This window comes from Stegostoma tigrinum, chromosome 30 (genome assembly GCF_030684315.1).
Source record: "Stegostoma tigrinum isolate sSteTig4 chromosome 30, sSteTig4.hap1, whole genome shotgun sequence".
NCBI lineage: Eukaryota > Metazoa > Chordata > Chondrichthyes > Orectolobiformes > Stegostomatidae > Stegostoma > Stegostoma tigrinum.
In genome coordinates, this window is record NC_081383.1 from 38,568,820 (window position 1) to 38,593,778 (window position 24,959).

General features: G+C 43.1%; 1 long non-coding RNA gene across 1 annotated transcript; it reads left to right on the forward strand.

Moving 5' to 3' along the window:
* Positions 1 to 1,430: 1,430 nt before the first annotated feature.
* Positions 1,431 to 23,141, forward strand: LOC132206091 (uncharacterized). The gene is made up of 2 exons (XR_009442813.1): positions 1,431 to 1,745; positions 22,848 to 23,141. It is a non-coding gene; the product is annotated as an uncharacterized LOC132206091 (long non-coding RNA).
* Positions 23,142 to 24,959: the final 1,818 nt, after the last annotated feature.

The following is a 24,959-nucleotide window of genomic DNA, read 5'->3' on the forward strand; positions in this document are numbered from 1 at the left end:
CTGTGGTAATGAATTCCACAGGCTCACCATTCTTTGGGTGAAGAAACGTCTCCTGATAATAAACAGGAAGGCACATGAAAGCCAACTGCAAGTTCCCCTGTAGGCCACACACCATGCTTTCTTGGAAACATAATACCGTTCCCTCTTCATTGCATGGTCAAACCGCTCCCCACCCACCACCGACTCCTCAAACAGCACCAACTCCATGTGGACTGCAGTGCGTCAATAAGGTGGTTCATCATTTTTATCTCACGTACAATTAAGAATTGCATATGAATAGGTACTTCCTTTATATACAGCAACAAATAATATTTCATAGTGAAGAATGGTTTTCTTCTCATGGAAATTCAGTAAAACAGATTATGACCAGTATTTTTCAGATGTTATGCAGTTCTTGGGATAAATGCAAATACATTCATGTAAATGTCAGTGTATTCGCTCATTGCTTTACCCTGAGTGATATACGTAATTCTCCACAGAGTTTTTCAGCCTCATCCATGTTCTGTGTGCTGGGATGCTTATGGCCAGTTTGCCTTTCATTTTCCATTTCATTGTTCTGTTACCCAATCACCTGCTCTGAGAGTTGGCTCTGGGGTTGACACTGCTAGTGATGCCCACTTGGACTCTGGTATGTGGATTACAGTTCCTCTTCATTTACCAGGTGGAGGGGTAGAAGCTCAACTTTTCTGAAAGAACCCTCATGGTCTGAAACATCATTACTCCATCTAGAACCACTGACATTGACATGTTCAAATTTGCCAACATCTTCATGGCTGGAACCCTCAAAATATATCGAGCTGTGAAATAACGCAGGAACAAGGACCTCGATCTGAGTCATTTGTAATGCGCATTTAGATAAGATTAAATCACAGATTGGAAACTGATGAAATGAAATCATCTCAATGACTAAATTACATTGAAAATGTAGACTATTTCAGTGATTAGAAACATGAAACTATCACAGATTGTTGTAAAAATGAACATTTGATTCATTAACACCAAACTGGAAAGGAGACCAGCCATCCTTACCTTAGCTATGATGCCTGTTTCTCCAGGGCAAGTACTGTGGGGGATTTATAACTGCTTTCTAAAATGGCTGAGGACACCATTCAGTGGTAGCAATTAGGGAATGAAAAGAAAGGGTGGCCTTGCCAACAGTGCCCCAAAATTTGGAAGATTATTTTGAAAAGTATGGGAAGTTTTTTAAGGTTCACTATAAATATGTTTTAACCCAGTCTATCCCCAGAAATGCAGCAAGGAGAATTCACACTGACCCTGGTAACATCACTCTCATTCACAGGGAGCTTTCGTTAGAGTGTGAGGCAAGGTTTAAGGAGATTTATTCCACATTTGCGTCCAAGTCAATCCTGTTTGATATGGACACTTGGGTTAAACTTAGAGAAATCGTTCTTTCACAGTCCTGACCATCTTCTCTCATCAGTGTCGACTTGATCAAAATTGAACATTTTAGTAAAAAGAGGATGTATCGTATGATCACACTGGAACACAATGTTCTTTCATACTTTGAGAAATGGGCCTCACATTCTTAAGCAACTCTCCAAATGACTTGCACTAACTGATTTGATTGTCAATAAACCAATTTGTTCTATTTGTCAATCAGCGATGCTATCACAGCATTGCAGGATGGGTCCTGGGAGTCTGTGTGTATACGAAGTAGGAGTACGAACTCAGAACTCAAACTGTGTGAGGGAGTGCTGCACATGGATGTTCAAGATCACTCCAAGGTGAGCTTACTGATGCAAGGGGTTATTTTCCTTTTGTGTTTCATTGTTCAGGTTGATTTGATTGGATCTGGATGGATATTTCATTCTGAAGGAGTTTGGGTCTCAGGGTGTCTCTGGTGTGTTTCGGCGCAATGACATGATATGTTCTTGGAGACTGTGGTCATTTTGTTAGGAATTACAAGAGGAAGAGTGTCTGTTTAATCTCTGGTAACCCAACATTTTCAGATGCCGTGAATATCATGCCTCAGTCCTGTTGATATTTCTTTATTATTCATTCCCATGGTTTGGCTTTCGCTAATTATGTTAATGTTTATTGCCCATACCTAGTTACACTTGAGGAGGTGGTGATGAGCTTGCAGTATATTTTCTGTAAATAAACCCACAATGCTGTTAGTTAGTGCAATTGGGGTTTGGAGTCAATGACAATGAAGGAATCGTGATACACTTCCAAGTCAGAATGTTGGCTGATTTGGAAGGGAACTTGAAGGTGGTGATCTTCCCATCTGCCTGCAGCCGTTGTCCTTCTAGTTAGAAGTGGTTTTGAGGTTGGAAAGTTTTGTATCAGGATCTTTGGAAAATTTCTGCAGTGTATCTTGTAGGCAGTACACACTGATGCTACTGAACATTGGTGGTGGAGGGTATGGGTATTTGTGGATGCGTTGGCCACCATGTAGGCTGCATTGTCCTGGATGGTATCAAATTTCTCACAAGGGTTCAGCAAAAGGGTCACCATTCCTGTGTTGATGCAAAAGCAAATGGAGCTACATTGTCTTGTTCTTTTGTTACACATTAGTTCATTAACGAGGATTCAAACTGCTGATACAGAATGTGACCAACACAGTGTGAGCTCTTGTGGCACATTGGAAGCATCCCTACCCTGAGCCAAGAAGCCCAGGTTCTAGTCCCAGCTGCTCAAAAAGACCAGTGCAATTATATTGCAGAACAGCTGACTAGCACTGTAACATTGCCACAATAACTTGAGCAGAACTGGAGGTAATGTTATCCTCACCGTTTCTTTAATTTTACCAGAGTTACTTTTTATTAACAAGCTGGAGTTTCATATTGAGCAGAGGAATTTCCAGGTAAGGAGTGGAGGGAGGAGGATCTGTCTATTTGTAACTGTTAATAAACAGAGCTAGTATCAGATTAACTCAGCCCCAGTCAGACTAGAGAGTCAAAATACCAATGTAGCCCTTGCATGTTTCATTAAGAAACATGGGCAGAAAGAGAAATTGACACCAAGCAAGCAGGAGAAAAATGTGAGAAAAATATTATACAGGAAGATGATTTGCTCTGATGCTTGTATCTTTTCTTTGAATGATGTTGTTTCAGCTTGATGCCCACCACTGTAACACAAACACAATCACAACATAATTTTCAGGCTCAGTCCGAATTGCATTCTTCCTGCAATCTGCTGGTAATGATTTCGCCGCTCTGGGGAATCTTCCAAATTTAGGAATGATATTATTGATTCAGTTGAAACTATTTAACAGATGTAACTGAAGGATCTGATTAAAATCCTGAAGAGATCTCACTGCACCATGCCAACCATCCAAGGAATTTTGTCACAATTTGCAAAGGGAAAAATGTTCAACACTGGAGGCATCACTGGTGAACGAAGCTGCATGAAAGTAGCACTTTCTAACTACAGAGATAACAAAGTGTAGAGCTGGATGAACACAGCAGGCCAAGCAGCATTTTAGGAGCAGTTATCTCTCTACTTACTAACTACATTCTGAAAGATGTTTGGAACTTCAGTTGATTTGACATACCATTGGATATTTCCATTTCTCCAGTGGAATGTCAGCACAGACAACATGTGTTAGTGACCTTCGTGGAGTGAAGGTGATGATGGATTATCTGACAGGTTTTCAATGTGGAAATACAATGAAAGGAGTTTTGCTGACCATAATCAAATTCTCATACAGAGTTCGCCAGGTCAGCCTGAAACTGAAGAAGAAGAAATTGCATTCAAAGATCCCAGAAGTCAAATATATTTACACTGAGCACTGACAGCAAAATATCTTTGCCTGCATCCCAAAATTAGTAAGTTATTGTCGTAAAGCAGCAATCAAAAGATGTAAAAACAGTGCAAGCATTTGTTGGAATCACCAACTAAATTTCATCAGAGTGTGCAACCTGATGCCAATTCACGGCCAAGGATATACTGAGGCATTGGGACACACAACATGAAGCAGCACCCATTAAAATCAAGCTTCAGAAGATGCTAACATCAGTGTTGAAATCCTATGACAAATGACGAAGTTATCCTGCAGTGTAGCACCAGTGAAGCAGTCAGGAGTGTGATGGAATACTCCCCACTTGCCTGGATGGGTGCAGCTTCAACAACACTCAAAAAACTGGTACCATCCAGGACAAAGCAGCTCGCTTGATTGACATTACATCCACAAGCATCCATTCCCTTCACCATCAACACTCAGTGACAGCTGTGTGTACTATCGGCAAGATGCACTGCAGAAATTCACCAAAGATCCTGAGACAGCACCTTCTAAACCCACTTCCATTGAGAAGGACAAGAGCAGCAGACATATGGGAATGCCACCACCTCCACGTTCCCTCTCCAAGTCACTCACCATCCTGACTTGGAAATATATCACTGTTGCTTCAGTATTGCTGGGTCACAATCCTTGCATTCCCTCCTTCAGGGCAATGTGGGTCAACCCATAGAATATGGACAGCAGCAGTTCAAGAAGACAGCTCACCACCACCTCCTCAAGGCCATCTCGGGTCGGGCAATGAAATGCTGATCAGCCAGCGACACCTATATCCCATGAGTAAATTAAAAAAGGGACATCCATGCAAGGCACCAGGAATTGAATCCAGTCCGTGGAAGGGAAATGATATGCTCTAACCACGGCCATAATGAACAACAATGTTAAGGACCACATCTACTAGAACAGCATCTAATAATTACCAGGCTAAGCAAGCTAATGCGCTACCAATGACACAGAACAACCTCCAGACTGTGGGTGAAGCTGGGAGCAGATCACTTTACACTCGCAGGGACCTGATTATATTGATACAGTAAATGATGATTCTCACTGCTGGGAGATGATTTCAATAACTATCAGTGAGATTACTGAATGCCTGTTAACACACTTCAGCAGTTTTGACATTCCTGACATTGGCCTGAGCGACAACAGCCCTCATTTTGTGAGTGAAGGAATCAGTCACATCATAAAATCCAAACTAAAACTGGTAACTCCAGGAGTATATCTCCTCCATCTTATCCCCAGTTAAATGCCGAAGATGGCAATGGGTATCATGAAAGAAATCATGAAACAACTGTGCAATTTCCATCCAGCAGTGTATAAGGTAATCCTCAAATGGAGAAAGACACCGACTGATGACATGGAAAGGTGCCCTGCACACTGACTGATGTCATGCTGCACACAAGGTGCTTTTCCAATTGCAAACGTGTTACTGAACCCAGAAATAGTGACAGGTGTGAGGGACAAAATCAAGGTCAAGCAGCAGAGCCCAAATTTCATTTTGAAAAGAAACTATTCGACTACTGTCAGAGATGATCTTTGGAGAACCTTTCAATGCTTTCAACAAACATTTGCTCAGCCAAATGTCAAATTTGGACCTCCCTGAAGCAGTTTACCATTTGAAAAATAAACAATCCGTTTTACACCCAACTGGAGAAGCTGCTCCTCAACTACAAGTATCTGATCAGGGAGGGGTGAAGGCACCATCTGCCCTCATCACACATCATTCATCAGACCAGGAGTTACCAGCAACCCAATAACTCAACAGCATAACAGCAGGTAGCATGGTATCAACATATCACACAGACATGAAACTACAACAAAATGAACAGCTAGCAGAAATAAAACGCATACATTCCATGAAGAGATTAGCAAGATTTAAGGACGATTACTGGTGAAATTTATATGCATACACCGCCAAATACATATTCAATTCCACTAGTAACTTGAATTGTACAGAATAATGTATTCAAGTTTCTTTTAGAAAAGTGGACATTGGGACTGAAATGAAATCTTGACTCTATGTTCCTGGTGGACTGCCATAGTCACAAGCTTCCCACCATTAAGCATGCACACTTTAGTTCACCAGTTCAGTGGTGACCAACACTGCGTTGCAAACTCAGAATATTTGTAACTGCTGATGGTCTGGGATGTCAAATTAGCTATGATTGCCTCAGTTTAAAACCATATGCCTCAAGAGCTTTTGATTTTTGACACTAAAGTCTTTTCAGCTGTGTGTGTGTGTGTGTGTGTGTGTGTGTGTGTGTGTGTGTGTGTGTGTGTGTGTGTGTGTGTGTGTGTGTGAAATTGTGTGAAGACTATACACAGTTGTGCCGTTGTTATGTCTCGCAGAGTTAGCAAACCTCTTTCACCAAAACAAACCTCTTTTGTCCCTCTTCCAGTGACAGAAGAAATTGCAAATGCATTCTTAAAGGTGCAGTAAAACAAGACAGGAATGGTGCTTCCACAGCATCACCCAAACCGACAATCTCGTTCGCATAAAAGTACGAGGACAGTAGTCACATGGGAACTCCATTTCAGCCAAATCCCTTCCAAGGCACAAACCATCCTGACTCAGATCCACATCAACATTCCTTAACTGTTTCTGGCCTGGAATTCCGCTCCCACAACAGCGCCCATGGCCTGCTGAGGTTCAAGAAGGCAGCTCGTTGCAGCATTCTCCAGAGCCATGAGGGATGGGCAATAAATATTAGCCTGGTACAATTTTTAAAAATTAATTAGCAGCATCTTAATTGGAAATAACTTTAGCCTTCTGCTAAAAATAATGCAAGGATGCGATCACCCAATCAGGTAGATCTTAAAGAGAGGAGCCAATTAGTCAGAGCTAATATTTCAAGTTAGAACTGAAGAAGAGTTACAAGACTTGAAATGTTGACTCTGTTATTCCTCCACAGATGCTACCAGACCTGATGAGTTTGTCCAGCAGTTTCTGTGTTTATTTGTTTGTTTCAGATCTTCATCATCCGCAGTATTTTGTTTGATTATTATGATGTGTGCGCTCACGCTGTGTCGGTTTTGAGTCTGTCTGTGCCAGATAGTTTAGGGCTAGGTTGTATTTTCCTCCTCCACATCCTAAGAGCATTTTCTGATCACCTGCTCTGAGTGTTGGCCATGCTGTTGAGCCTGTAAGTGATGTTCTCTCGGGCTCTCGTGTACGGATTGCAGTTCCCCTTCATTCAACATGTTGAGGGGACCTTCCAAACTTGGGAAAGAACTATCTAAAGTCTTGTAACAGCATTTAAAGGATGGGTCACTTTATCCAGGTGAGCTTTGCGAAGCGGATGTAATGACCTACTTGCTCCCCACACACCTAGATCAGGGCATCAAGATGGCAGCTTCTGTGGGATTTCTGATTGTGAAATAGAACAACTTCTGCATGAAGTGGGGAAATGAAGTGTTACAATTCAGGCAACTTCCCGGTATTCTGAACATTTGTTATTTTGTTGTAATCTTCAACCACAATTTCCAAACATGCTCCATTTATATTGTCAGTTCTCTTTGTCTTAATCTTTCAATAGTTGTTACAAATTCTTTCAGTTCCCAGTTGGGGGTAGAATTCCTTGGTGTTTCTACTGGTGGAATTATCAATGTTGTGGCGTTGCAGTGGGAGATGGTCTGAGGAAATTAATCCGACAGGAGTACGGTGTGGGACCTGGGTTCTATGGCATGCTGTTCAAAGGGTTGGCTTAGACTTGAAGGGCCGCGCGGTCTCTTTCCACACTGTAGGGGTTCCATGATTCTATGACTTGTGTCCAAGTTTGAGGCATTTTCATTATGAGGAAAGACTTGGACCCTTCATTAGAACCAAGAAGGTTATGAGAATTGGAGACAGCCTGCTGGTCTGACTCAGTAATTGATGAGGGAATAGGAGGTGGGCTGAGGGAACAATAAATGTGCACTCCACTTGGCAGAAGGTATTGGTGCTTTCTGTCAGAGCCAGGTCCAAGCAGCTGCCTTTGGCTCATATCCCTTCGTAGCTTTGTTTAACAAAAACTTATCAAGATCAGATTTAAAATGAGCAACTTTTTGTTCACCGGGTGTGAGTGTTGCTGGCTGGGCCACTCGATGTTACTGGGTCATAATTCTGAACTCACTTCCTGACATCACAGTTGCCAACTTATACCCCAAGATCTTCAGTGCTGCCTCAAAGTGCCAGGGACCCGGTTCAATTCCACCCTCGAGTGACTGTCTGTGTAGAGTTTGCCACATTCTCCCCGTGTCTGCGTGGGTTTCCTCCAGGTGCTCTGGTTTACTCCCACAGTCCAAAGATGTGCAGGCTCGGTGGATTGTCTGTGTTAAATTGCCCATAGTGCTCGGGGATGTGTGGATTAGCTGGGTTATGAGGGAGGGGTCTGGGGGGATGCTCTGAGGGCCGGTGTGGACTTGTTGGGCCTGTTTCCATATCCTAGGGATTCTATGATTCTGTGATGAAGGCGGCTGAGAACCACCTGGGATGTGATATTCACAGCGACCCAGCCAGTGACATCTGAATCCTACAAATGAATAAAGAGATAATAATGCACCCAGAGTGTCTCTGCGCACCCCCAGGTGTTTGTTTAATGATTCTGGTGCACTCACCTCCTCTCTGACCAGGGGTTTATTCCATCTATCGCACATTCTTTGTGCAGCAACATTGGAATGAGATCTTGGCTGATCTCCTTTGTGCATTGAAAAATTTCCTGATCGCAATCGTGGAAAATCTATTTCCAAATTTCAGTCAGCCTTATCTAAAAATAAGGTGTCTGCCTGGTGAAGCTACAACATAGGACTACTTGTGTGGCAAAGAGGAAAAGCAGTGAGTGATAGACTGGGCTATGTGATTCCAACAGAGCTGATCGACATCCACTTCATGAATGTGGAGAACAATTAAATAACTAAGAAGAGGATGAGGCTCCACAACTATCCACATCGTCAATGATGGGGGAGCCTCACACGTCTGTGCCAATTACAAGACTGCAGCATTTGTATCTACCTTCACTCAGAAGCGTGAAGTGGATGATATACCTCAGCCTCTGACTGAGGACCCCAGCATCCCAGGGGATGGTCTTCAACTGATTCCATTGCCTCAAAGTGAAATCAAGAAACAGCTGATGGTACTGAGTGCAGCAAAGCCATTGGCCCTGATAACATTCCAACTATGTTACTGAAGACACGTGCTCCAGAACTGGCTGCAGCCTTTTGCTGAGCTATTCCAGTGAAGTGATAACACGAGCATCCATCCGGAAATGTGAGAAATTGCTAAAAGTTGTCCCGTCCACAAAAAAAAGGACATTTCTGCATACCACCTCATTAATCTTCTCTTGATCAGGAGCAAAGTGAAGGAAAGGGTTATTGACAATGCTAACAAGTAGCACCTGCTCAGAAATAAACGATTCATTGATGCTCAGTTTGGTTCCACCAGAGACACTCAGTTCCTGAGCTCATTATAACCCTGATGCAAAATGCTGAACTCCCGAAGTGAAGAGATATTTTCAGATCTAGACATCAAGACAACACTTAACCAAGTGTGGCATGAAGGAAGCTTAGCACAACTGGAATCAACGGGAATCAGGGGGAAAACTCTTTTCTGGTTAGAGTCACATCTGGAACACAGGAAAATGGTTATGGTTGTTGGAGGTCAAACATCTCAAACCCAGGACATCTCTGCAGGAGTTCCTCAGGATAGTGTCCTCGGCCTGTCCAACTGCAACCGCTTCATCAATGACCTTCCCTCTACCATTATATTTGAAATGGAGAAGTTCACTCATAGTTCTGCTCAGCACCAGTTGCAATGCCCCAGGGCCGAAACAGTCCACCGCAACATGCCGCAGACCTGAACACACGCTGACTTTTGCTGAAAATTTGCAAGTAATGTTTGTGCCTGGCAATGACCATCTCCAAAATGAGAGAATTCAATCACTGTCCCTTGACATTCAATGGCATCACCATTTCCAAATCTTCCACTGTCACCATCCTGGGGTTACGTTTGAGCCAAAATGGACCTGGGCCTATCATATAAAGACTGTGGCCAAAGATCATACCAGGGTCTGTAATCAGATAGGGGCTGAATAACTCACCTGGTGACTCTCTTAAAAAACATCCACCATTAACAACGCATAAATCAGGAGTGTGTTGGAATACTTCCCAGTTGCTTGGATGAGTGCAGCATCATCGACACTCAAGAAGCTTGACACCATCCAGACAAAATAACCCTCTTGATTGGCACAAATATTCATAGTGTGGAGCTGGAGGAACACAGCAGGCCAGGATGCATCAGAGGAGCCTCCAGCTCCACACAGTGTTGTCTCCAACTGTAACGCCTGCAGTTCTTGCTATCTTTGAGTGAGTTATACACACAGACATACATACACACTCACATCCATAGACCGTGGCCAAATGCATACAGGCGCACACACACATAGGGGCAGCTTATCACAGTCAGACTGTGGTCTAAAGCCAATGCAGTCCTGGAGACCAAGCTGTCATTCAAAAGTGTGCCAGTGGGGTTTGTGTGGTGAGTGGGAAATTACTGCAAAATGTTGGTTGGGGGAGGGTAAACAATGTTGCTGGGAAAATCAGGTATTTATAAAGGTGGGGACAAGATCTGCAATAGACTTTCTCCAAGGGTATGGGCTGTGCAATACCAGACGGTGCAGTGTGCTATGGGAAGGAGCTGTTTGTGGCAGTGACCATGAAGGTGTAACACTGGGGTTCAGGGAACTGCCGATTGTTAGATGCAGTGATCGGAAAGTGAGAATGGCAGAACAATGGTCTGTCCATCTGCCTAACTGGAAAGAACAGAGAGGCCCGCTGGTCTTCGAAGGCAAAAATTTAATATTGAGTTCAATGCATTCAGATTATGAACCCAATCCCATTCCTTCCCTTGCTTTTAGTCTTACGTGTTGCATTCTCTGCCACCATGTCCTCTTCCCCCTCCCCTCACTCCGGTGGGACTATCTGCTCTTTCCTGTCTGCCAGTTAGACATGAAATTGTTCTGCCATTCTCGCATTTCGATCACTTAATCTGCACGCTCAGCAGCCTGTCTCCAACAGCACTCCACCCCCAACCTACTATTGCACAGATACTGCTCCCTCTGCACTTTGTGTCAGCTCTGATGAAGAGTTATCTGGATTTGAAACATTAGTTTGCTCTTTCTATCTGCTTGGATGCTGCCTGGCCCACTGTGGTCGCCAACATTTTTTGTTCTCAGTGCAGATCCCAGCATCTGCAGTAATTTTCAACAATGTTGTGTAATAATTTCATGTCACCTCCTCAATTTAGTTAGCAACAAAAGTTGAAAGGAGCAGGAATGGGCCATTCAGCCCCTCAAGCATTTTTCTACCCTCTATGTCAACACGGCTTTGTGAGGGCTAGGTCATGCCTTACAAACCTTATCGAGTTTTTTGAGGATGTGACTAGAAAGGTTGATGAGGGTCGAGCTGTGGATGTGGTGTATATGGACTTCAGTAAGGCATTTGATAAGGTTCCCCATGGTAGGCTCATTCAGAAGGTCAGGAGGAATGGGATACAGGGGAACTTAGCTGCTTGGATACAGAATTGGCTGGCCAACAGAAGACAGCGAGTGGTAGTAGAAGGAAAATATTCTGCCTGGAAGTCAGTGGTGAGTGGAGTTCCACAGGGCTCTGTCCTTGGGCCTCTACTGTTTGTAATTTTTATTAATGACTTGGACGAGGGAATTGAAGGATGGGTCAGCAAGTTTGCAGACGACACAAAGGTCGGAGGTGTCGTTGACAGTGTAGAGGGCTGTTGTAGGCTGCAGCGGGACATTGACAGGATGCAGAGATGGGCTGAGAGGTGGCAGATGGAGTTCAACCTGGATAAATGCGAGGTGATGCATTTTGGAAGGTCGAATTTGAAAGCTGAGTACAGGATTAAGGATAGGATTCTTGGCAGCGTGGAGGAACAGAGGGATCTTGGTGTGCAGATACATAGATCCCTTAAAATGGCCACCCAAGTGGACAGGGTTGTTAAGAAAGCATATGGTGTTTTGGCTTTCATTAACATGGGGATTGAGTTTAAGAGTCGTGAGATCTTGTTGCAGCTCTATAAAACTTTGGTTAGACCGCACTTGGAATACTGCGTCCAGTTCTGGGCGCCCTATTATAGGAAAGATGTGGATGCTTTGGAGAGGGTTCAGAGGAGGTTTGCCAGGATGCTGCCTGGACTGGAGGGCTTATCTTATGAAGAGAGGTTGACTGAGCTCGGTCTCTTTTCATTGGAGAAAAGGAGGAGGAGAGGGGACCTAATTGAGGTATACAAGATAATGAAAGGCATAGATAGAGTCGATAGCCAGAGACTATTTCCCAGGGCAGAAATGGCTAGTACGAGGGGTCATAGTTTTAAGCTGGTTGGTGGAAAGTATAGAGGGGATGTCAGAGGCAGGTTCTTTACGCAGAGAGTTGTGAGAGCATGGAATGCGTTGCCAGCAGCAGTTGTGGAAGCAAGGTCATTGGGGTCATTTAAGAGACTGCTGGACATGTATATGGTCACAGAAATTTGAGGGTGCATACATGAGGATCAATGGTCGGCACAACATTGTGGGCTGAAGGGCCTGTTCTGTGCTGTACTGTTCTATGTTCTATGTTCTATGTTCTATGAGGTCTGTGGCCAAGCCCAAGCACCTGCCTTTGGCTCATATTCCTTCATAGCTTTGTTTAACAAAAATTTATTGACTCAGATTTAAAATGAAGAACTTTTTGTTTGTGGGATGTGGGCATTGGTGGCTGGGCCAGCATTTAGTACCCATGAGAGAAGCAATCTGATAACACACTCCGCACTAGAGTTGGACCAAGCCAAATAACCAGTGTGGAAACACCTTTCAAGATCTGAAGTATTTTCTTATGTTAGCATCTGAGCTACATCCTACTTGTTTCCAATATTGATCTGGAGTAGTCTCCAAAAATGCAGTTTAGTGTCATATTCAGAAGTAAAATTAGAATCGCAGCATTAGTGCTCCAGTAGTGAAGCAAATGTTGGTTTTGTTTTATTTACTCACTGTTGGCGGCAAGGCAGGCTGTACTGAGCTCTTTGAGACCTCGAAAAACTCTGCTGGGAAATTATGAGGTCCGTGTGTACAAGGGTTAATCAAACATGGTTTAAGGGCATGCACCTAAAATGAGGTGTTGTTCAGGAATGTTATTTCTGTAGACAATTACACACTTCACAGTTCCCTGATGCTCTTCTTCATCTGCATCCAAGGGACTGGTTTTCTAAAATATTTGAATTGCAGTTGGAATTCTAAAAGGAGAAAAGTGATGGCCTCAGATGCCTGTTAAGGAAAGCCACTTCGCTCAAAATAAAACTAAAAAATGAAATTTAAGAGAAAAGTAGAATCGGTATGCATATACAGGAACCTGAACAGGCTTATTAGAATAATTTGATATATAAACAAAAAAAATCCCTTTTTGGCATTTCAGTTGCATTTTGCAGAATGTTTAAACATGATCTTAAATCCAGTGACTAATTACTCCAAGCTTTCCCATACGTGTACAGACCAGTTTTAGGTTTATGTTGTTTGTTCTTCCAGCCACAAGCAGTTTATTCCTCTGTCCTGTTCCTTGTCTGGAATGCGGCATGGAACCATTGAAGCAGCAAAGGACCTAAATAAGCTATTGACTATAGCCCTTTGACAGGACTCTGGTGCTCTAATTACAGCCTATCCTAGTGCTGTGCTGATATCCCTTTGCTCCTGGCTGAATAAGGAATTCATGTTACCTTATTGATAAATAGTGGTATGCGTGGCCAAGTTAGAGGCAACAGGATACTGTGATTTGGCTGATAGAAACAACAGCACCAGGATGAGGTAGTGGCTGGTGAGAGAGTCAATCATATCCAAGAAATGGTGGGAATGAGTGCTCGAAACGGCACTGGAAAGTACGAGTTTGTTTTCCTGATGTTTGCTTACCAGGGTTCATCTTTGGGCATCTTCATGTTCAGTTTTTGTGGAACAAGGCAAAATCAGTTGCTTTCAGGTAAATTTCTCCTTCCTCAGTGAGGACAAATCTGCAGATGACTGAGGTGAGTCAAATACTATGAATGATAATTGAAAACTGCAATCTCCAGTGTGGAAGCAGCTATTCTCCTCTGGATGGATGCCTGAAAGATGAAGTAACATTGCTCAGATAGAAAGAATTCTGTATATTCCTACTTATAAGGCTGGTTAAGCCCATTTGTGACTCCCTTTAATATAAAAACAGATAGTATATGACATGCTGAGCCAGGAGAAAATTGGCACAGGATTTATAAGATGAGTGAGATGAATGCTTGACTTAAAGACAAGTATGATAGAAATGGGTTTGGATTCATGAGGCATCAAACACAACATTGGGGGAATGGTGAACTATACTATACCATCTTTAGCTGAACTGTGTTGCAGCAAGAAATCTTGAAACTATGGGCTTCAGGTATGTAATTCTTTAAAAATTGCATCCCAGGTTGACAAGCTGCTAAGAAGGCATCTAACATGCTTGCCTTCATCGCTCAGACCTTTAAGTGTCGGAGTTGTACGTCATGTTGAGGTTGTACAGGACATCGGCGAGGTTTCTTTTGGAATATTGTGTCCCGTTCTGGTTGCTCTGCTGTGGGAAGGAAATTATTAAATTGGAGAGGGTCAGAATAGATTTACCAGGATAATGCTGGGAAGGGAGGGTTTGAGACAGAGAAACAGGCTGAATAGGTGGGAGTTTTATTTACTGGAGCACAGGAGGTTAAGGGGTGACATTATAGGGGTTCATAAATCACGAGGGGAATAGATAAGGCAAGAAGGAAGGATCTTTTTCCGAGGATGGGGAGTTCAAAACTCAGAGGCTTATTTTTAAGGTAAGAGGGGAAAATTTTAAAAAGGACACGAGGGTCATCTTTTTTGTACAGAGGGTGTATTGTGTGTGGAATGAAGTGGCAGGGGACGCTGTGGGTGTGGGTAGAGGTATTACATTTAAAAGACATTTGGATAAGTACGTGAATAGAAAAGGTTTGAGGGAATAGGGACAAATGCAGGAAAGTGGGACTAGTTTAGTTTGGGTACATGGTTGGCATGGACTAGTTGGACTGAAGGGTCTATTTCCATGCTGTATGATTCTAAAAATCACCTACATCGCTGTAGCTCTAGAAACGCATATAGGCCAGACCAGGTAATGATGGCAGGTTTGCTCCGTAAAAGACTTTAGTGAAGCATATAAATATTTCCCCAACAATCGTTTCATGGTCAGACATAGACTCTGAATTCCGGATTATTATTGAATTCAATGAGTTTTGTCAAGCACGAGCTGTGTGTCATGAAACCAGGGTAGGAGAGTGGGCCAGAAGGGGCAGATGGAAATTAATGTGGGAAAGTGTGAGGTTTAAAGACTTTGGTATGAAGTCTCAAAATGTAGCCCAGTTAAGAAAAAGGGCTTTGGAAATCTGAAACACAAAGGATCTTAGGAGTCCTGGTTCAGAATTCTCTTAAGGTGAACATGCAGGTTGATTTGATAGTTAGAAAGACAAATGCAATGTTAGCATTTATTTTGAGAGGGCCACAATACAAGAGCAGGGATTCACTGCAGAGGCTGAATAAGGCACTTGTCTGACCACATTTGAAATATTGTGAATAGTTTTGGGTTCTGTATCGAAGGATGGATGTGCTGGCCTTGTAGGGGTCGAGAGGAAGTTCACAAGAATGGTCCCAGGAATGAAGGGCTTGTCATACAACAAGCAGTTGAGGACTTTGGGCCTGTACACAATGGAGTTGAGAAGGATGAGAGGGATCTCATTGAAACTTACAGAATACTGATAAGAGTGGATGTACAGCAAATATTTCAACTGATAGGAGAGACTAAGACACCAGGGCATAGCCTCAGGGTGAAGGGACAACCCTTTAGTACTGAGATAGGAGGAATTTCTTCAGGAAGAGGGTGGTGAACCTGTGGAACTCATTTCCGCAGAAGGTTGTGGAGATCAAGTCATTGAGTGTAGTTAAGACAAAGACGGGTATGTTTGTGATTATAAGGGGAACAAGGGTTAAGGGGAAAAGGCAGGAGGAAGGGTTGAGAAGCATACCAGTCATGACTGAATGGTGCAGCAGCCCTGACGGGCCAAATGGCCCAATTTTGTTCTCGTATATTATGGTCTCATGGTCTAAGGGCCAGGTGATAATGTGGCCAACCACAAGTGCCCACTTGCAGAAATAAATTAATCGATGATCCTACAGGGGGCCCTTTGGTAAGATGTAAACCTGACACTTATAGATTGGAGAAGTCATTGTGTCATTTCTAGCACTGGACCAAGGCCCTAGTATAGAACCCCAGGGTTGCTTACTTCCTCTGTATCCTCAATCCAGGCTGCCTTTGTCAAGTGTGGGGCATAGCTGAACTTTGATGATGAAGATTGATTAAGTTAGGACTTCTGCTTGACGGGAAGAAGACTGAGAGGACATGTGATAGAAGTTTTCAAAATCATGATCGGCCTGCATAGAGTAAAGATAGCAATGTAGAAAATAGGTGCAGGAGTAGGCCATTTGGCCCTTCACTATAATCGTGGCTGATCATGCAATCTCAGTATCCCATTCCCACCCTCTCCCCATCCTCCTTTATCCCGTTATCCACAAAGGCCACGTCCTGTTCCTGCTTGAATATATCGAATGAACTGGCTCCAATAGCTTTCTGTAGCAGAAAATTCCACAGGCTCACAACTCTCTGAATGAAGAAATTCTTCCTCATCTCAGTCCTGAAAGGATTACCCCTTTTACTCTTACACTGTGACCCCTTGTCCTGGACTTCCCCAACATTGGGAATAGTCTTTCCACATCAGTCCCATCAGGACTTTGTATGTTTCTTTGAGATCCCCCTCATTATCCTAAGTTCCAGCGAATGCAGGTCAAGTCAACCCAATCCTTGCTCATATGTCAGCCCTGCCATCCCAGGAATCAGTCTGGTGAACCTTCACCAGACTCCCCGTGTAGCAAGAATAACCTTCCTCAGGCTGGGAGACCAAAACTACACACAATACTCAAGGTGTGGCCTCACCAAGGCCTTGTATAACTGCAGCAAGACATCCCTACTCTGATACTCAAATCCTCTCACTATGAAGGCCAGCATGCCAATAACTTTCCTTACTGCCTGCCACATCTGTATGCCAACCTTCAGTAACTCTTCTGCCATGGCACCCAGGTCTTGTTGCACCTGCCCTTTTCCTAAACTGCTGCCATTCAGATAACTATCTTCCTTCCTGTTTTTGTGGTTGAAGTGGGTAACCTCACATTCAATCACATGATATTGCACTTGCCAAGTATTTGCTGACTCAGCCAGCTGCCCAAGTCACCCTGAAGCCTCTTAGCATCCTCTTCACAGCACACGCTGCCACCTTGCTTAGTGTTTTCTGCAAACTTGGAGATATCACCTTCATTTCCTTTGTCCAAATTGTTAATGTACATTGTGAACAGATGGGGTCCCAGCACTGAAACCTGTGGCACACCATCTGTCACTGCCTACCACTCTGAAAAGGACCCATTTACCCAAACTCCGTGCTTCCTGTCTCCCAACCAGTTCTTTACTCATGGCAATACATTGCCTCCAATACCATAAAAGCTGGCTAATTTTGCCGACTAATCTCTTGTGTGGAACCTTGTCAAAAGCCATTTGAATGTTCAGACACACAACATCTACTGATTCACCCTTGTCTACTCTACTGGTCACATCGTCAAAAAATTCTGGAAGATTTGACAAACGTGATTTCCTTTTAATGAATCCATACTGACTTGCACTGATCCTGTCACTGCTTTCCAAATGCTCAGTTATTCCATCCTTAATGATTGACTCCGGCATTTTCCCCACCACCAATGTCAGGCTAACTGATCTGTAATTCCCCATTTTCTCTCCTTTTTCAACGAGTGGGATTCCATTTGCTACCCTCTAGTCCATTGGAACTGTTCCAGAGTCTACAGAATGCTGGAAAATGATCACCATTGCTTCTACTATTTCTCAGGCCACTTCCTGAAGTACTCTGGGATGCAAAGCATCAGACCTTAGGGATTTATTAGGTTTTAATCCCAAAAACTTTCCCAAATATCATTTTCTGTCAAATAAGGATTTCCTTCAGGCCCTCCTTCATGCTTGGCCCTCTGCCCACTGGCATTTCCTGAAGATTATTTGTGTCCTCCTTAGTAAAGACACATCCAAAGTATTGCTTAACTGGTCTGCCATTTCTTTGTTGTCCATTATGATTTCACCTGATTCAAACTGCAAGGGACCTACTTCTGTCTTCACATGTCTTTTTCTCTTCACATATCAGTAGAAGCTTTTGCAGCCAGTTTATTTCTGTTTTCCACCAGCTTACTTTCATCTTCTATTTTCCCTTTGCGAATTAAACCATTTGTCCGCCTGAGCTGAAGTTTAAATTTCTCCCAGTCCTCAGGTTTTCAGCGGTTTCTGTTGAACTTTTATGCCTTCTCTTTGGTTTTAGATAGAGAGAAACTATTCTCTCTCATGAAAGAGAAAGAGAATGAGAGGGTATAGATTTAAATTAATGTGGAAAAGAAATGAGAATGATGTGAGAAAAACTTATTTACCCAGTGAATATTGCGAGTCTGGAATGCATTGCCTGGAAATGTGAGCGAAGCAGGTTCAATTAAAGCATTCAAGAGAGGCATTGGATAAATATTTGGACAGAAATGGAGTGCAGGGATATGGAGAAGGGGCAGGAGGCTGGCACTAGAGAATAGAACTGATGCAGATGTATTGGACTGTATGGCTTCCTTCTGCATGGTATCAATTCTGTGATTCTCTGATATGTATCTATGGTTGCTCGCATCAAGCATCCCCCAGCCTTTTAGGATTCTCAAGGCACCACCCCAATCCACTTGCAGGATGCTTTTAAGCTTAAAATCAGTGTTTTATGTTTCTCTGGTATTGAAATATTGCTGCATGGATACAGTACGTGCCAAGCTCACAGAATGGACCAGGCTGCATCTCAGGGCTGTTTGCTAACTCTCTTGGCAATCACTCACTGTGAGACTATCTGGATGATCACAGCATCCCTGCCACATTGCATTTTGTCACCTCAGCCAGAATTACATTGCTCTCAGAATTTCTGTCTTGCATTGCATTTCCGTGCAGACACAAAGCCTGGATGCTTGTGCAAGGAAGATCGCTCTCAGCGAATGCATAAAATGTCAGGCAGCCCATCACTGGTCTTGGCTCTTTCTGCCAAATTGTGTGTTGTCCACTCCTGGAGTGACAGAAAGGGAGGGATAGAGTGAGATGAAAGTGGGTGATACAGTAGCTAGTGCTGGTGCAGGTGGGGCAGAGTGCTGGGCAGAGTAGAGATGCCGTATAGTTTGCAGAATCAGGGCTTGGGTGGGTGAGGACAAGTGAGAGAAAATAAGTAATAGGAACAGGATTAGGCCATACTGCCCCTTGAGCCTACTCCACCGTTCAACTGGGTCATGGCTGGCCTGACTTTCCTCACATCCAATTTCCGACATTTTCTCATAATTTTTGCTTCTCCAACTGATCAAGAATCCATTTGTCTCAGCTCTAGATGCACAAACTCTGCCCTCACAGCTCTCTGTGGCAAGGAATTCAAAAAAGTCACAACCTTCTGAGAGAAGAAATTCCTCTGTATGATAGTCTTAAATTTGCACCACTACATTCTCAGACTATGCTCCCTGGCCCTAGACTGTTCCATGAGGGCAAACAGCCTCTCAAGATTTGCCCTGTCAAAGCACTTAAGAATCCTATATGATTCCTGGAGGTCACCTCTCACTCTTCTACATTCCAGTGAGTACAGTCCCAACCTGTTTAGTCATTACTCAAATGACAATCGCTCCATAACTGGGAGAATCCTAGTGAACTTTCTCTGAACTGCCTCCAGTGAAATGATATCTTTCCTTAAATAGGACCAAAATTGCTCACAGTACTGCTTGTGGTTTCAACAGGACCAAAGATCCTTGGAATTTGGAGAAGGACCAGAGGATTGGAAAACTCCCAATGTGTCACCCCTACTCAAAAGGGTAGAGGGGCAAAAAACAAGTAACTGTAGCCCTATTGTTGGAAAACTGTTGGAATCAGTTACGAAGGAAGTCGCCACAGAGCATTTGGAAAATCATCATCTGATGACGTAGAATCAGCAGGACTTCGTGAAAGGGAAATGGTGTCTCAGAAACTTAGAGTTCTTTGAGGAGGTCTCAATCAGAGTGGGTAGAGTGAAGCCAGTCAGTATGTTGCATTAGGATACCCAGAATGTGTTAGACAAAGTTGCTGTCTACAAAGTGATACACAATTTGCCTTCATCTGCCAGGCCTGGGCAAATGCACAAGCCATATCTGACAGCGCCAGACTGACAGCACTCAGCCGAATGCACCGCAGAATTTAAAGATCATGCCTGAGCGAGTGATGCAGATATCCTAGCTCTGGGAGGTCCTTCCTGGTGAGCAGTAGGATCAGGCAAAAGCATTGTCATAGGGTAAGGGGAGGTAATGAATTGCACTTGGGATGATTTGGTAAGAAATCTTACCAGGCCTCTCAGTGAGGTATCCTCTGTGAGACTCAACAAAATTGACACAGAGCCAAATTATGATAAGATTCAGCCACAGAATTGCCCATTATGTCTGCACTGGGTCCTGGCACATTTTAACTTGGTGCCAATCAAATGCCTTTGCAGTGTAAACCTGCAGACACTTTGCAATGGCCTCTGATGTGCCTCAGTTGAATTTGTCTCCACCACACAGCATTACAAAGATATTAACAGGGATTGATTTGCTGTGATGTTGGTGTAACTTGATTGAAAGTGGACACATTGACTTAACACACTCTCAATTCCAACAATCTATTTATGCTTGATGTAGAGCATCTAGACTTGAAACGTTAGCTTGCTCTCTCTCCATGGATGCTGCCTGACCTGCTGTGATCTCCAGAATGTTTTGTTTTCAGCACAGATTCCTGCATCTGCAGAAATTTGCTCTGATCTATTTGTGTTTGCCTCCAAGCTGCTGGCAAATATAGGGATAGTCCAAGTTTGGGGATAGCATTCCTGATGTTGTTAACAATATTTATCGGATTGGATCTATCTAATTAAAGGACAAGTCAATTTTTCCAGGTGAACATTGTGAGGATGATGTAAAGGCTTGTTTGGTCCCTGCAGACTTAGCAGAGAGCTTCAGGATGGCAGTGTCTGTCGGATTTCTGATTTTGCAATAGAACTGCTGCTGCATGAAGTGGGGACATGAGGTGTTAAAATTCAGGCAACTTCCCAATATTCTAAATATTTGTTAACTTAGTTTCTAATTTCCGTTAAACCACAATTTCTAAACATCCTCCATTTCTTTTGTCATTTCTCTGGTTGCATTGTTTTGATCGAACTGTAACTGTTACAATTTCACACTTTATTTCAGTGAGTGGGGGAGAAACCCATTCGGGAATTTATTTATTCATTTATTAATCCCACTCGTGTTAAAGGGTGAGACACTTGAGTTCTGAGGAAAGACTTGGGTTCTTCGTTTGAACTAACAGCTGCTGTGGTGGGGATTTGAACACATGTCCTCAGTGGTTCAAAAAGGGCTCGAAAAACAACTCCTGAATAAATTGTGTTTTGCTTAACAGAGTAGTTTGAGCAAACAAATTGCATCTGGAACACCGCACTTACAATTACCTCTAAAATAAGAAATTTAGAATCTAGACTGTCTTCTGAATAGTTTAAGGGTGTTAGGTCTGATTCACAAGAGCTTTGTGATTTGAGGGGAAGTATGTCGCCATGATGGAGGGAAATCATGGCAGGTTCTTTTTTAACTGCTTCCCATTTGTAGAGTCTATTTTTCTCACTTTTTGCCTCAGTGCACTCTACGTCATTTCTCCTGATCTGGGAGATGACTGACTTCCAGACTGGGCCGCACATCGGTGAGCAGGATCACAGAAACGGGATGATTCCTACTCTATAACTTTGCCTGTAATTAGGATCTGACAGCACATGGATGGCCATGTTTCACATAGTGAAGCTGACCTTGCCCCTCTGTCCCCCACTATCCATTTTTGATCTGAATACCAGGTGACCATTAAACTGTTTGGACAATTTGTAGATATATCCTCTGCCTTCTTCTGATGTTTGTCCAGTACTTGAACATCTCTCATTTCTGTGTTTGTATTCAAGATCTGTAGATCTGGACAGACATTTCATTCTAAGAGGTCCATTCCCAAGGTGGCTCAGCTGTGACATGTGGTGTTCCAGGGGACAGTGCTCATTCAGTGAGAACCTACACTCTGAACTCCTGTTCAACTCTGGAGCCCCCCTTTCTGCTGGATACTGTATCAGGTGTTGCTGCCGTTAAAAGGCACTGAGGCTTTGTTCTCGGAAATGTACCTGAGGGGATTATATGATTTAAATCAAGAAAATAGAATACTTACTCCATCAGCATGTTGTAGGATGTGAAAGGAAGAACGCCTTTGTAATGACTCTTGATAATGATGACTATTCTTCTTCTTATAAAATCCATTAGCATTAATAAACATTGTCCTAGTTGAGATAACAAAGTGTAGAGCTGAATGAACACTGCAGGCAAAGCAGCATCTTAGGAGCACAAAAGCACAGAATCTGATGAAGTGCCCAGGCCCGAAACATCAGCTTTTGTGCTCCTCAGGTGATGCTTGGCCTGCTGTGTTCATCCAGCCCCACACTTTGTTATCTCAGATTCTCCAGCATCTGCAGTTCCTGCTATCTCTGTCCTAGTTGAGTTGGTTGAGTCTGAAGCCATGGAGGAACCCAAAGTGAATCTATTGGTAGGTCTTATACATTGTCATCAATGAAACTTGACCTTTATTGAGGGACCCAAGACTGAACCTTTGCATAGAAATCCAATGAACTAAGGGCAGCCCCAAAAGTATTCTTGGCTACCTTGTATTATGAGAAAAGTTAAGATGGCCTATCTGATTGTTCTTGAATACTTTTATTTATCTCTCAAGCAAGAGTTAACAGACATGGCTAATACGTCATATCAATTGATATAACAGACATCAGATTCTGCTGTGGGGGTATATGATCATCAGGACTCTTCCTTGCCTTTTTTATCTGAAACATTTTATGTTTTCTTCTACCTCACTTTAGTCTCCATCGGCGTGCCTGGCATTGGCGGTGGTGAAGGTGAATGGGGCCTAATGGTGAAGATGGTACCTGAGGATCGGCAGCTTCAATGTTGGTTGGGTCTGGCGAGGCAGCGGTGGCGGTGGTGGTTCTGAGCTGGGTCAGAACTCGTACACAGCTGGACTCCTCTTGAAGCTATCGCTTTTCGTTTTCTTTCTCTTAAACTATCAAAATGGTGCTGGATTATGGTGACAAATGAAAGATTTTCATGTGTATTTTACAATGAAATACAGTAATAATAAACCTTTCACTCATGAATTAATGGTTCTTTTACTCATTATCTTTTGGATACTCTATATTATCTCTTTGGGTAAAGAACAATAGTTTATTTTATATAAGGTGCTATTGTAAGCTACTTTTTCAGCTTAATGTCATTGAGGGCATACAAGAGACAGAGTGAGGTGGCTGGTAGATTTAGAGAAGTAATGACACAGCAGGATCAGGCCAGATAGGTAGATGGCTGTCACAAAAAGTAAGAAGGTAATTCAGAAGTCTCTCAACTTTTTTGAAGAGTGATTGTGTGTGGAATGAACTTCCAGAGGAAGTTGTGGATACGGCGACAATTACAATGTTTAGAAGTTTTTGAATAAGAAATACTTGGACAGATTTGGGCCATGTGCAGGCAGATGGGATTACTTTAATTTGGGATGATGGCCAGCATGGACTGATTGGTCTGAAACATCTGTATTTGAGCTGTCTGACCCTACAATTCCAACCACATATCCGAAAATAATCTGATCCCATTTGCCAGCGTTTGTTCTATAGACCTCTAAAAGCTTCCTTTTCATGTAACCATCCAGATGTCTTTTAAATGTTGTAATTGTACCAGCCTCCACTTCTGCTGCCAGTTCAATCCATCCACACACCATCGTCTGCATGAAAAAGTTATCCCTTAGATCCCTTTTAAACCTTTCCCCTCTCCTCTTTAACCCATGCCCTCTAGTTTTGGGCTCTACTGAGGTAAAAACACCTTGGCTATTCATCCTACCCTTTGTAGAATCATAGAATATTACAGTACTGATGAGATCCTTTGGCCCATTAAGTCAGTACCAACAAAAATACTTTACGACCTAGACTAGTCCCATTCTCCCACACAAGGCTCACAACCTTGATTTTTCTGACAGTTCAAGTGTTCATCCATAAATACAGACATGAAGTTCTTATTTAATGCACAGACAGTTTGCCCCAGTGGTCCCAAATAGGCCCTCTTCTTTCCATATTCATTCCCTTTCCCTTGAAAAACTTGTAGAATGTTTGGGATGCTCTCTCATCTTACCCACCAGCAAGACTATCTTCTTTGCTCTTCTAATTGCTTTCCTGATATCTCCCTGCACTTTCTCTACTCCTCGAGGAACTCCATTGTTTTTCTCTCTTTGTACCTTTTATACATCTCTCTTTTCCTTTCCGTCCAGTCCTGAATATTCTGAGACATCCAGCATTCTCCAGGCTTGTTGCTCTTACATTTCACCTGAAAGAGAACATGTTGAGCTCGCACTGCCCAGGGCCTTTTTCTGAACACACCTCACTGTTCAGCAGTAGATTCAACTTCAAGTAGCTGCTCCCAGTTTACTGTGGCGAAACCCTGCCTCCAAAAACCTGAAGACAATTATTGGATTGATGATCAACCTGTTTGTATCACATCACGAACACTCCTGTGGCCAAGTCTAACTGCAGATCGGGTGACCACTTTGCAGAACACTGATACACTGTCCATGAGCTTCTGATTGCTTCCTACTTCAACACACCACCATGACGCCTGGCATCTTTGAAATAACTCCACAGAGGCTGGTTTCCCATCACCAAGTCACCCTTTATATGCACATGCAAAGCACATAGCACTGACCCAGCTGGCATAGAGCCAGCCCTTAGAGCGAGCAGAACCCCCAACATTCCTGTTTCTTGTTTTCCCTATTTAAACATGCACACTTTATTAGTCAGTGTCGGTCCAACAACTGGAATCACCCGTATTTAACAGTCCATTTTGTGCCCAGGAGATGTAAACCTTCAGTTATGTTTGTATAAAAGTGAAGCTTTTAGTATGCCAAAGTCAAAAAGGACTGAAAAATTTAGACAGAA